We start from the raw sequence: 12,888 nt of genomic DNA, 5'->3' as shown, positions 1-12,888 counted from the left end.
ATTGAGGGGGAAGGTACAGAGATTTTCCGTACACTCCTTACCCCCACACAGGCATAGCCTCTCTCATTATCGACATCCCTGACCAGGTGGTACATTTGTTACAGTTGGTGAACCTACAGAAACACGTCATCATCTCCCAGGGCCCATGGTTCACGTCAGGTTCATTCTTAGTCTTGTATGTCCTGTGGCTTTGAACAAATGTATAATGACATGCGTTCTTCATTATAGTATCACACAGAGTACTTTCACTGTCCTAAAAAATCCTCTGTGCTCTGTCTATTCATCTCTCCCCCTCACCTCCAAACCCTGGAAACCGCTGACCTTTTACTGTCTCTATAGTTTCACTTTTTCCAGAAGGTCATAGAGCTGGAATAATATAATATGTAGCCTTTTTAGATTGGCTTCTTTCACTTTTGCTTTCACTTTCACTTCTTTCACATACAGTAATATGCATTTAAGTTTCCTCCATGTGTTTTTGTGGCTTGAGAGCTCGTTTCTTTTTGGTGCTAAATAGTATTCCATTGTCTGCTGTACCACAGATTAATTATCTGTCCACCTACTGAAGGACATCTTGGTTGCTTCCAAGTCTGGGCAATGATGAATAAAGCTGCTGTAAACATCTATGTGCAGGTGCTTTTGTGGGCATAAGTTTTCAGTCCCTTTGGGTGAGTAACAAAGGACATATTTCTTGGTATTATGGTAAGAGTATGTTTACTTTTGTAAAAAAACAACAAAAAAACCCAGACCTGTAAACTGTCTTCCACATTGGCTGTAGGTACCATTTGCATTCTCACCAGCAGTGGATGAGAGTTCCTGTTCCTCCACATCCTCAGCAGCATTTGATGTTGTCAGTGTTCTGGATTTTGGCCATGCTAATAATTGTGTAGTAGTACCTTAGTTTGCATTTCCTTGATAACATAGGAGCACCTTTTTGTATGCTTATTTGCTATCAGTATATCTTCTTTGGTGAGATATCTGTTAAGGATTTTAGCCCAATTTTTCATTGGGCTGTTTGCATCCTTATTGCTGGTGTTAAGAGTTCTTTGTATGTATATTATGGATACAAGCTCTTTATCAGATGTGTCTTTTGAAAATGTTTTCTCACAGTTTGTAGCTTGTCTTCTCATTCTCTTGACATTGTCTTTTGCAGAGCAGAAGTTTTAAAATTTTAATGAAGACCAGCTTATCATATATATCTTCATGGATCATGCTTTTGGTGTCATATTCTTATTATTTTTTATTGTGAAATTTGAGGTCAGTGTGTTTAGTCCCCAAAAGAAATGACTATTGTGTTTTTATTGTAATCTTGAAAACTTTGTAAGCTGATGGAAGAGATTTAACATCTTATGATGTGAAGTCTTTCTCTTTAATAAAAACATGTGCCTTATAATTGTTCAAACTTCTTTTTGCATTCTTTAGTAGCATTTAAGTTTTTATTTATGTACATCTTGTAGGCTTCTTAAGTTTATTCCTAGATATTTTACTTTTTTTGTTTTATTTCAAATGAATTATGTCTTCCAACTGGCAGTTATTTAGTGATGTGAAGATTATGGATTTCTGTGTATTTAATTTTCCACTCAAATTTAGTAACTATTTTTACTGCTTATAATTTTTTTTCAGCTGATTCTTTTATTCTTTTCCCCTGGAAAGCAATCATATAATCTAAATATCATGATAATATAAATTTCAAACTTCATATATCTTCTCTTCTCTGATCTAACTGCACTGACTAATACATTCAAAACAATGTTAATTAAAATGAGGATAAAGGATATATTTGTTTTAGTTTTGATTTCAGTTAAAATGCTGTTAATGTTTCCCAATTAAGCATGATTTATACAGGTAACTTAAATGTCAGATTATTGAGAATACTAGTAATTATGTTAGCTTCTTGGTAAATGCCCATTAAATATGTATGAAGGGCATTTATATGACTTTTATTTATTGTTTCCTCAATTAATCTTCAAATTTATATAAATAGATATACTAACATTTAACCATCCTTGAATTCTTAGAGTAAATAACAGTTCTTATGCTGCATTATTATTTTAATGTACTTTTTGAATTCTGTTTACTTTTATTTTTACATTCTTAATCATTCAGTGGAATGATTTTTACCCAGCTTTCCATTCCTGCTGTTGTTCTGGGTTCAGAATCCATATTATAATTATTTCCTAAAGAGTATTTGAGTTCTTTACATTCTTTTCCCTGTTGTACTTTATTTTATTTTTTGAAGAGCATGAATTGCATTGTAATTAATTTTTCCTTACAAGTTTGGTAGAAATCCCTGTGAAACTGTTTGATCCTTTGAGTTTTGGAAAGAATAGCTTTATAGTGAAATTTTTTAGAGTGATTTGTCTGGGAATATTGTATAAGGTTTCTGGGTTTAATTTTAATTTATATGTTCCCAGAAAATAATTTATTTTATACAAGTTCTCATTGTTGTCAAGCAGAGTAGTGAGCAAAATACTCTCTCATTATTCTATTAGTGTTTTCTCTGTCCATGGTTATAGCCACAAAAACATTTCAATGTTTTGTATTCATGCTTTTACTCTTTTTTCTTGTTTCAATGATTAATGGTTTACCTATTTTTTTGTATTTTAAAGAAGATGATTCTTAGATTTATTTTTATTCTATTTATCTAATGATTTTTAATCCATTAGAGCCTTTTTATATTTATTAATTCCACTTACTTGCCATAAGTTTATTTTTTATACTCTGCCGAGATAAATGCTTTCTTGAGTTATTTTACTATTTTATTCATTTTAGTGTTTTATGTATTAATGTGACATTTAAAACCATGCATTTTTTGAGCAGTGCTTTGGTTGTATAACATATGTTTGTTCAAAATTTGCTAGTCTGGTGTGAACTTGCATTTCTTTCAGAAGTTAACTTCCTTATGCCAAACACATTTTTAATACTTGATTTTACCGAGCCAAATTAGCCTTAACGTCCTTTAATTACTTTTAAGTAGTTCTATATAATTACTAAATAAAAATGCATCTACATAACATGATAGGGGGCCAAATATATACATGGGAAATACATACTTTTTAATCTGAAAAAAATGAGAGTTTTTTATTTCACGAAACAGCAATAATATAGAAAGGAATAAACAAAGTTTCTAAGTTTGAATCCTTAAAGTTATCTTTTGATTAGCTGGTTTGCATAACCTTATGCTGAGAATAATGGCTTCTATTCTAACTGACCTCTTAGAAGTCTGAGGAATACACCTGGCTTGTTCCTGTCCCAGTCTGGCAGTGTCCACAAGCTTGAGAATGACGTATCCTGTTGGGTATAATAAAGAAGTTCACGGTGCCTGAGGGCAGGCTTGTGTCTATGTATCCATCAAGAGCAGTTACATTGAGTTTTATGGAATTCTGTGAATAAGCCCATTTTGCGTGATACGCAGTCACTTTCTTCAACTTGGTGATGACCTGAGGACCCGGAAATTAGATAGTATTTAAAATTTTCTCTCCCTCACATACTAAGGTGGCTAACTTGTACAAGGATCTGCTTCTGCATAGTTCTGACATTAGGACAGAAAGCAAGAAGGATGCAGGCTTAATGGCAACTCTTGCCTTTGGGTGAAAGTTACTATATTGGCATTTGCACATTCGGTTCTGTTGAGGGCCAGGCAAGATTGTGTGGATCACTGCATCCCGACCTCATCCCACACTCCCTGCTTACTCCGTGCCTGACTCCAACATCAGGAGCTGGATAGTGAAATGATAATAATGATAGAGCCAATCACTGAGCACTCGTATGTGCTGGTGTTGTTCTAGGTGCTTGCATTTACAACTCAGGCTTCACAACAAACCCAGGACATAGGTACTATTATTGTGGCAGACGTCCCAAGGTTGTCCAGTTCTGAATTCCCGGAACCTGTGGATATGTTGTATTACATCATATATTACATGGCAAGTGGCATGGTTTCAGATGGAATTAAGGGTACTAAATCGGCTCTTAAATTAAGGAGATTTAAGGCTATTCAGTGGGCCCAAGGTAACCACCAGTGTTCTTTCTTTCTTTCTAAATATTATTTTATTGAAGTATAGTTGATTTACAGTGTCTTGTCAGTTTCAGGTGTACAGCACAATGATTCAGGTATATATAAAGAGAGAACCTGCAAAAGAATATATATGTATCTATATATATTCTTTCCCCTTATAGGTTATTAATGTGGAGGAAAGGTAGTGCATCAGAGTCAGAGAGAGATTTGAAGATGCTCTTCTGTGCACTTTGCAGATGGAGGAAGGGCTACAAGCCGCGTAATGCCAGCAACCCCTAGAGGCTGTAAAAGGCAAGGAGGGAGATTGTCCCCAGAACCCCAGCAAGGACAGAGCCCGGCCGGCACCTTCATTTTAGCCTGATGAGGTCCATTTCAGACTTCTGAACTCCAGAAGTTTATGGTAATATATATGTCTTGTAATAAGCCACTAAGTTTGTGGTAATTTGTTCTGGCAGCAATAGGAAACTAATATAATTATCGTACTTATTCGGCAATGTTGGGATACAAAACAGAGGTTAAGTAACTTGTCCTAGGTCATTCATATATTCACAGGCAGAATTAGGAATTGAACCTAAGTAGTCTGACTCCACAGACTAGATTATGGTTATTGTGAAACCAAGTTTCTTAAGGTATCAGTTACCTTAAGAAATTCACCCTGTTTTAATGTACAATTTTATGAGTTTTGACAAATGCATGTAGTCATGTAAACAAAATCAAAATGAAGATCCAGTACGTTTCCATCACCCCAGTAAGTTCCCTGGTACTTCCTTTGTAGTCAGGACTTCTCTCCACCCCAAGTACCTGGAAAACATTGACCTATTTTTTGTCTCTATGATTTTGCCTTTTGCAGATTGACACATCAATGGGATAATAGCTGTGTGAATAGCTTGGCAATTCATCTCCACAATAAAAGACTATAAAACTGTATGAAATTGTCAAAAACAATCATTTAAAGGCACTGGAAATTGACCAAAAGCAGCTAACATTCCAAGAAGTATTAATTCCTAAAAGCCAGTGAGAGCTTTGGATAAAGACAGTAGGAGTCTCTGGCCATCTCCCTAAGACTGCTCAACCCACCCCCACCCCCAGTCCCTGCTTGGATGACAAGAGCTCTAGTTTCGTGAGCTGTGGCTGGGTGCAAAAAACCTGTGGCTTTGCAGTCAAACGGGGCAGATTGACTCAATTTCAATTCAGGGTAGGATGCAAAATCCCCAGCTTTGCTGATTAACAGTGGTGATGGACTCAAGTGGGAATCAGCAGGAAATACATTCCAGCCAGACATTTCATGGGGAGATTCTGGAAATGAGGGAGCTATGGAAGTGCTGAGATAAGCCATCCTCCTGCCCACTGGCTGAGTGAGAGCTATGTGTGTGCAGAAGAAGTCTAACGGAACCCAGCCAAACAAAACAGAACAAGCAAACACACAAAAAGAAAACAAGCAAACGAAAGCAAGGCTGAAGAGACTTGAGAACAAGCTGAAACTTTGAATGCTTTCTCAAACTGCAGGTAGATAAATTGGTAGAGGGTAGCAACCTTATGTGTTCAAGGTATTTGAGCAAAACCTCTGTCCAAAGCATTAGCTCACCTCTTAGTTACGCAGGCACAGGAGGCAACACCTAAGAAGCCAGGCTGAAAAACAAACATGAGGATGGAAAACCTGAGCAGAGACATCTGACTGTGTACCATGGAGCAGGTAGATTCTGCAGTTTAGATCCAGACAATAACCCTCAGAAAAATAAAAAGGGAATTGTTATAGAGCTGCTACAATAAACCATCTAACACGTACAGTTTCAAACAAAACTTATGGGACATACAAAGAATTAGTAAAGTATGGCTCATACTCAGTTCCAGAAGTAGAAGCTGTCAGTAGAAACTGACTCTAAATGGGTCCATCTGCTGGATTTAGCAAAGACTTACATTCAGCCATTATAAGTATGTTCAAAGAATTAAAGGAGACACTTTGAAGAGTAAAAGTAAATGAAGATAACAATGAATAAATAAAAAAATATCAGTAGAGAAAATAAAATCAAGAGTCAGTCATCACAACTGGAATGAGGGGAATCAAGAATAGATTTGAGATGGAGGAAGAAGGAATCACTGTGAACGTGAGTTCGATCAATAGAAAATAGCCAATTTAAACAATAGAGAACAGATTGAAGAACAGTGAAGAGATGACATGCATTCCAGCTATGAATCCCAACTGTCTCCTATATCCAACTAGGAGGTAGAAAAAGAAACAGAAAAAAAATTGAAGAAGTAATGGCTAAAACTTGCCAAATTTGATGAAAAATAGAATCCCAGGGATCTCAGAAACTCATAAAACCTAGGTAAGATAAATACAAAGAAAAAAACAAAAAAACCCACTTCTACATGTTGTCAAATTGCTGAAAGCCAAAGGCAAAGAGAAAATCTTGAAAGCAGCAAAACAAAAATGATTTGCAACAATATGATTGACAACTGACTTCTTATAGGAAACAGTGGAGACTGACAGGCAGGATGGAATGACATATTCAAAGTGCTGATGAAGAAAAATAAAGTCAATGAATAATTAAGTATTCTCTGTGTGTATTACATTTAAAATTAAAAATCAATGGAGAAAGTAATATGGTAAACTAATCATGCTTTTTTACCACAAAGGAAGGCAGTAAAAGAGGAACAAAAAAGATATGAGATGTGTAAAAAATAGCAAAATGTAAATCCAACCTTAACAATAATTATTTTAAATGTAAATAGACTAAACATTCCAATCAACAGTCAGGGATTGCCAAAGTGAGTCAGAAAGCTTTCTCTAAGAGAAATACTTTATTTATATCCAATGAAATAAATAATTGAAAAATGGTAAAAAGATATACCATTCAAACTGCAACTATAACCTGAAGTAGCTATGTTAATACCAAAGTAGACTTTTAAACAAGAAACATTGCTAGAGACAGAAAGGGACATTTCCTATTGAAAAAGTAGCCAATACATCATGAAGATTTAGCAACTGTAGATGCATGTAAACAGAGTCCCTAAATAAATCGAGAAAAATCTTACATAATCATAAGAGAAACAGACAACTCAACAATTCTAATTGGAGATTTCAATACTCCTCTTGCAGTAATTGAGAAGGCAACCAGAAGGAAAAAAAAAAGCAATAAGGATACAGAAGACTTGAATAACCCTATCACCCAACTTGACCTGACACATAGAGGACTTTTCAATCAATGGCAGAATCCACATTTTCACTGCAGTGACTCATTCTCTCGGGTAGACCCTATGCTAGGAAATAAAACAGTTTTCAATAACTTCAGATGTATTGAAATCATACTAGTGTATTCCCCAACTGCAACAGAATTAAATTGGAAATAAACAGCAAAAGGGAGTCTGTGGTTAGAGGAAAATTTATGACTTGAAGCACTTAGAGTAGAGAAAGGAGAAAGGTCTAAAATCAATGATCTCAGCTCTCACCTCAAGAAGGGAGAAAAATAAGAGCAGCAACTCCAATGCCAGTAAGAGGAAGGTGAACACAATAAAATCAGGGTGGAAATCAACTGAAGGGAAAAGAGAAAAACATGAGAGAAAATCAATGAAACTGAAAGTTAGTTCTTTGTAAAGATAACACAGTTAATAGATATTTTGCTAGACTGATGAGAATAAAAGAGGGAGAGGTAGAAGCCAGAAGAGAATAAACATTAGATGTTGACCTTGACCTCACCTCTGTCAGATACAGATTGCAGATAATGGAACTCCCCAGATAAATCTGGGACACTAGGTGACATTAGTCAAACAGATGTTCCCTATGCTGTAATGATAGGGAAGAAGTAGGAGGGGCCTTGACACAACTCCCAGCCTCCTGCAATGGCAAATAATTTCAGAAGAGAATCCAGACATTCTCCATTGCCACTAACAAAAGTTGGGAACCTAGCTAAGAAACACTTAGCAAGATGATTCTCTGGGTTTGATGAGAGACCCAAGAAGAATGTTTTTCCTTTGAGAAAGACATAGCCCATATATTTTGTTAGAGTGCAGAGACAGGAATATTATCCTAATTGATCAAATTCTACTTATTTTCCAGGGAGTGCCGTGATTTAATAAGTGGACTATTTAACATTAGGCAAACAGATTCAAGCACAGACTCTTGGACCCTGGTGATGGGACCTTGGCAAAGCCATGTAACCTCTTTGAGTTTCCTCATCTGTAAAATGGTGTTAGTCACTATCTACTTACACCTAATTCTACAAAACAAGAGTTGTTTTGATGCATAAATGATATAAAATATGTGGAAGATGCTTCATAAATATTCAAAGCACTGTAAAATATTTATCTCTCTATGTATTAATTGTTGTCAATTTGTAGGTAAGGGGCCTTTTTCTAATTTTTCCACTTGACATTTATTTTTCCTCTAGTGTGTAATTTTTGAAAGTCTTTCAAACTATTACAAAAATTTATTGTTTTATAGTTTCTTTGTAAAAAAAAAAAAAGATAAGCCGAGGGCTTGTTCACTTTGTTAAGTCCTGTAATATTTTATTTTCTCATAAGTTTCTGTTAGACCTAACACATGAGATGACAGTCCACCCTTTTCTGGAATTGGTACCTTGGTCTTTCCACAGTTACGCTGAAGGACCCTACTCTTCTTTACCTCCTCAAACCTTCCTCCAGGTAATTCACACTAAAATACAAATGCTTGAAAATGGCTTTAGGTGAGAGGTCTGCTAGGAACACGCATGAGATGGAGACAGGGTTTGGTGTTTAGTGGAGATCAATGTTTTCACACATAATTTATCCAACTCCAAGATATTCTGATTCAGTATGTCTGGGTGGGGCCTGGATGTCTGTATTTTTAAATAGAGTTTTTAAAACACTGAAGGGCACCACTGCTTAGGATCTCTGATCTGGGGGGTAAAGACTCTAGAATGTCAAGCATCAGCTAGCACATGCAAAGTTTTGGAAGGGCATTCTGGCCTGCCTGGTATCTTTGGGTCACTCCACAGAGATCATTGCTTACTGTCCTCAAAGCCAGTCAGCACATAGAGCCCTCTCTGACATCTGATGGGCCCTGAAATAACACAGGGAGACTTGTTGTCATAGAAAAAATTAGAAGCACATAGAGAAATAGAAGCCCAGTATACCAAATATTTTATTGTATGTTCTTTGTCCCCATCTGAATAATTATTTATCTTGGTAAAATCGTTAATGTTTATAAGTAGTCAGTTTATGAAATATAATTCAAGGGAGGCTATATTTTCATCACTCACTGAATTATACTTTAACCTGTTACTTCATCCTCAGAGTTTCGATTTGACAGATGCATGATTAAATGACTTGGGGTTCATGTTTATAATAACCTTGGGTTCTTACAAGATCTTTATGTAAACTCACATTTTGTTCCTGAACAAATTATTGGAAATAGAAACACATTTAATTTACTGTAATTGTACTTAGGATGAAAAATTTCTGGAATAGGGAGGAGTTTCTTTGAAAATATTTTAATTTTCTACAAGATTTGAAGACAACTCTTAGAAAGGAGTTACCATATAAGTCATACATACTTTTACCATCTAGATTAGCAGTTAAATATGTCAATTTTTCATATTCTTTTGTTGATGTAAAGCCCCTATGATATTACAAAGCCTTGGCTCTCAGCAGCTTGTTCTCCCAGCCATGTGGAAATCAGAGTTGACTTTGCCTGAAGATGAGGGCAGAGGTCATTTGCTTTAAGCAAAACATGGTGCTGCTTTTTAAGTCTCCAGATGACTCTGATGTACAACGAAGTTTGGGAAGCACAACAGTTGAAAACATATAAATCAATTAAATAAGGGTTTTTGTTTTTACAAATAAATTTACTCATGTCTGTTATCCTTTATAAAATGCACATTTATTCACTGGCTTCTGAGAGCCAGGAGCTATTTCAGATATATTCGCATCCATTATGTCAATAATTTCTTTTCAGAGATGTGACTTGCTAGATTAAAAACAAACAAAAAAGCAATATTAGCCTCTCTTCTTTGGAAGGAAAGCAACATAGCATCATGATGCTTAATTCTAAGGAAATAGCTTCAACAACTACTGTTTTAAAATGAAACTGGCCTTATCACATTCCTTTTCTGAAATATCACCCAAATTGTTTGGTTGTTGGTTTGGGGAGTAGTGAGGAAAGGAGGTGAGGAGAGGACAGAATTATTCTCTTTTCTTATTATAGGCCTTCTAATCTGTGCTATATGATGTCATCCAGAATGAGTTAAAATATCCAAAGGCCCTCCGAAAGTTGAGAGGAACAGTTTTGCAATGTTGTGAGGAAATGGGGTCCCATTCCGGGTCCCAGATTCCTGGAATGTGAAAGTGTCAGGCGACCTTCAAGTTCTCCCCTCCCAGTGAGGTTTAACGCAGGTATCATGAGCTCATCTCAGGGATGGGGCTCAGGATGGTTATTCTTTTAAAGTCCTGCATGAGGTCTCCATGCTGCATTTGGTGCCGGGTATTTGGGAAAATTTTCTTCTGAACAGTTTTTTTAAACTTACAGTTGAACGGGAACAAAATGATACATAATATGTCAAAACTCTTAAAATTCCTGCTTTCTTCCTCAGGGCCAAAACCTCAGAGTATCATTGCAAAACTTCCTCTGGAATCCCAGGGCTCTTGGTGGAGTCGAGTCATCGAGCATTCACGGTGAGGGAGGAAACTCTTCCTCAAGAGAGCCTGTGGGAACCAGAGTTGGGAAAGTTGGTACTCAAACTGATGTCTGTTCTTGCTCCCTTTTCTGAGATTTAAAAAAGAAAAGGCCAACTTAGATATTAAGGAAAAAACAAAAACCAAACTCCTTTGCCTCCTTCTGCATTATAAATCAAAGATCTAATTTAAAGAAGAAACTTAATAGAACATTTGGTCCAAACACCTACTTAGAGAATTAAAGTACTCTCATTGTTTTTGTTTAATCTCTGATCATTTGACAGAGGTCTCAAGAGGCTAAATAAAAGATTCCAAATTACATATTTGGAATAGCTAAATATATATCTAGCCAATTGCATTCTCATTCTTGAGAATGATTTAGAGTTTAAACAGTTGTCTTTTTAGGTTTGACAGTTTTATAACAGGCTTTTGTAGTAGGTTGGCACTTCATTCTGTCATTCTCAGCCTCGTGCTAAAAGGGGAGGATTTTATGTCCTTTTCTGAAAGAGCAAAGTGCGAAGATCTCAATCTTCCCTTTCCAGTCATCCTCACGGTACAAGATCCATGATCTTTCCACAGCAGACACCAAATTCCCCCCTTCGTATTTTTGGTTTGAGCTAGATTATTTTAAAATTAAAGATGAGGTTCAAACTAATATCCAGAGTGTCTTTGTTCCTCCCCAATCCAATAGCTTTTATGTACAAAGCATATTTATGTGATTTGATACGTTACGATTTTTTAATTGTCAACTCACAGCACCTGTGCATCAACAGGCTGGCCTTTCTGTTGCCTAAGAGCAGGTCCAGTTAGATATGCGTAAAGATGTCTTAAAACACTGAACCAAGGGATAGTACTCATCTATACATAAACAGAAGAATTCAGTCATGTCACTCTTTTATTCAATTAATCCAGGACATGGTTTATGTGGTGATTAAATAAAAGTGGAAGTAAACACTGAAAAAGCTTAATATGTTAATATTCCTAAATCTTCATTTACCTCTAAATATATCTGTGAGGATGAATTGGTCTTGACTTGCATTAAAATAAATGTTTTTAAAATTGTAATAGATAGCATACTGAAAATGAAAGTTAAATTTTTCTCCAAGTTTGCATCTCTGAAAATAGGTATGTCTTTGACCAAGTCTATTTTTTTTAGTTTTTTTTAAAATCTGTTTTTCCTCACTTTGATCTATCTATGGGTTAATAAGAAAAGCCAACTTAAACCAAAACCAAAACCAAAAACTATGGACTTGATCTATCAATACCCTTATAAAACTTCAGAATTTTTGTTAAAAGTCATTTTATAACAGAAAAGAACAAACCTGACTCCATATTGGATCTATTCCTTTAGCTCTAAGCCTTGTGCTGTGTTGCCTGTGCTGAGTCCAGCTGGCTCTGCACCTGCGTAAAAGACTGTTGTCTGTAGCCTGCAATATACAGGAGAGCCTATTCTCAAGGCTCTGACCTTCAAAGGTATAACACTCTTCCATTCATGTAGTGATAAAAAGTTGCAGAATGGAGAATAACCTTTCTCTTGGAGGTTTACAGAAACACTGTGACCTGACCTACGTGGACAGCAGCAAAAACAAAGGATTCCAGCACCAAGAAGTTTTCAACAACCAGCCACACCTTTTCCCCTTTTAGTATAAAAGAAACCTGAATTCTAACTTGGGTAAAGTGGTTCTTTGGGACACTAGTCCACCATCTTCTCAGTTGGTCAGCTTTCTGAGTAAAGTCACTATTCCTTGTCCCAACACCTCGTGTCTCAATTTATTGGCCTATTGTGTGGTGAGAAGTAGGAGCTTGGACTTGGTAACTATTCTAAGCAGGCAAATTTTATTCTTTCCGTGTCATTAATTTTTAATAAAGTCATGTTTAGGTGCTGTATATATATTCAGAAAATAAAAAGAATTTAGAGAAATAATGATTCTGAAAAAGATGAATTTAATCAGAGATTAAATCATACAAAATCCATACAGAAATTTTTTTTTGCGGATGGAGGTAAACGTGACAAAACTTGCTTACCTCATGGATACCGTCAGGAAGAGGATCTGGTTTCTTTCATTTAAAAACAAAAAAGGCACGACAAACGTAAATAGTGATATTATAAATGGAGGCCTTGCAAACACTTCAGGTTCAAATTCAGGGGTTGGGTATTTCTATTGAAGTATCTTTTTTTGTGCTGAATTGTATAAATAATTGCCTACTTTGTGTGCACTTTCAATCTT

At 35.9% G+C, this 12,888-nt stretch overlaps 1 protein-coding gene across 1 annotated transcript in view; it reads left to right on the top strand.

The window, feature by feature from the left end:
• GASK1B (golgi associated kinase 1B) overlaps positions 1–12,573 on the top strand; it is a 110,603-nt gene extending 98,030 nt beyond the window's left edge. Inside the window, exon 6 of the transcript XR_014263588.1 lies at positions 540–12,573. The gene's annotated coding sequence lies outside the window, so the exon portion shown is untranslated. The remainder of the gene's footprint in view (positions 1–539) is intronic.
• Positions 12,574–12,888: the final 315 nt, after the last annotated feature.

This window comes from Balaenoptera physalus (assembly GCF_965194825.1).
Source record: "Balaenoptera physalus genome assembly, chromosome: 5".
In the NCBI taxonomy this organism is placed as follows: domain Eukaryota; kingdom Metazoa; phylum Chordata; class Mammalia; order Artiodactyla; family Balaenopteridae; genus Balaenoptera; species Balaenoptera physalus.
Note: the sequence above shows the minus strand (reverse complement) of the source record. Positions and strands in the feature narration are given on the sequence as shown.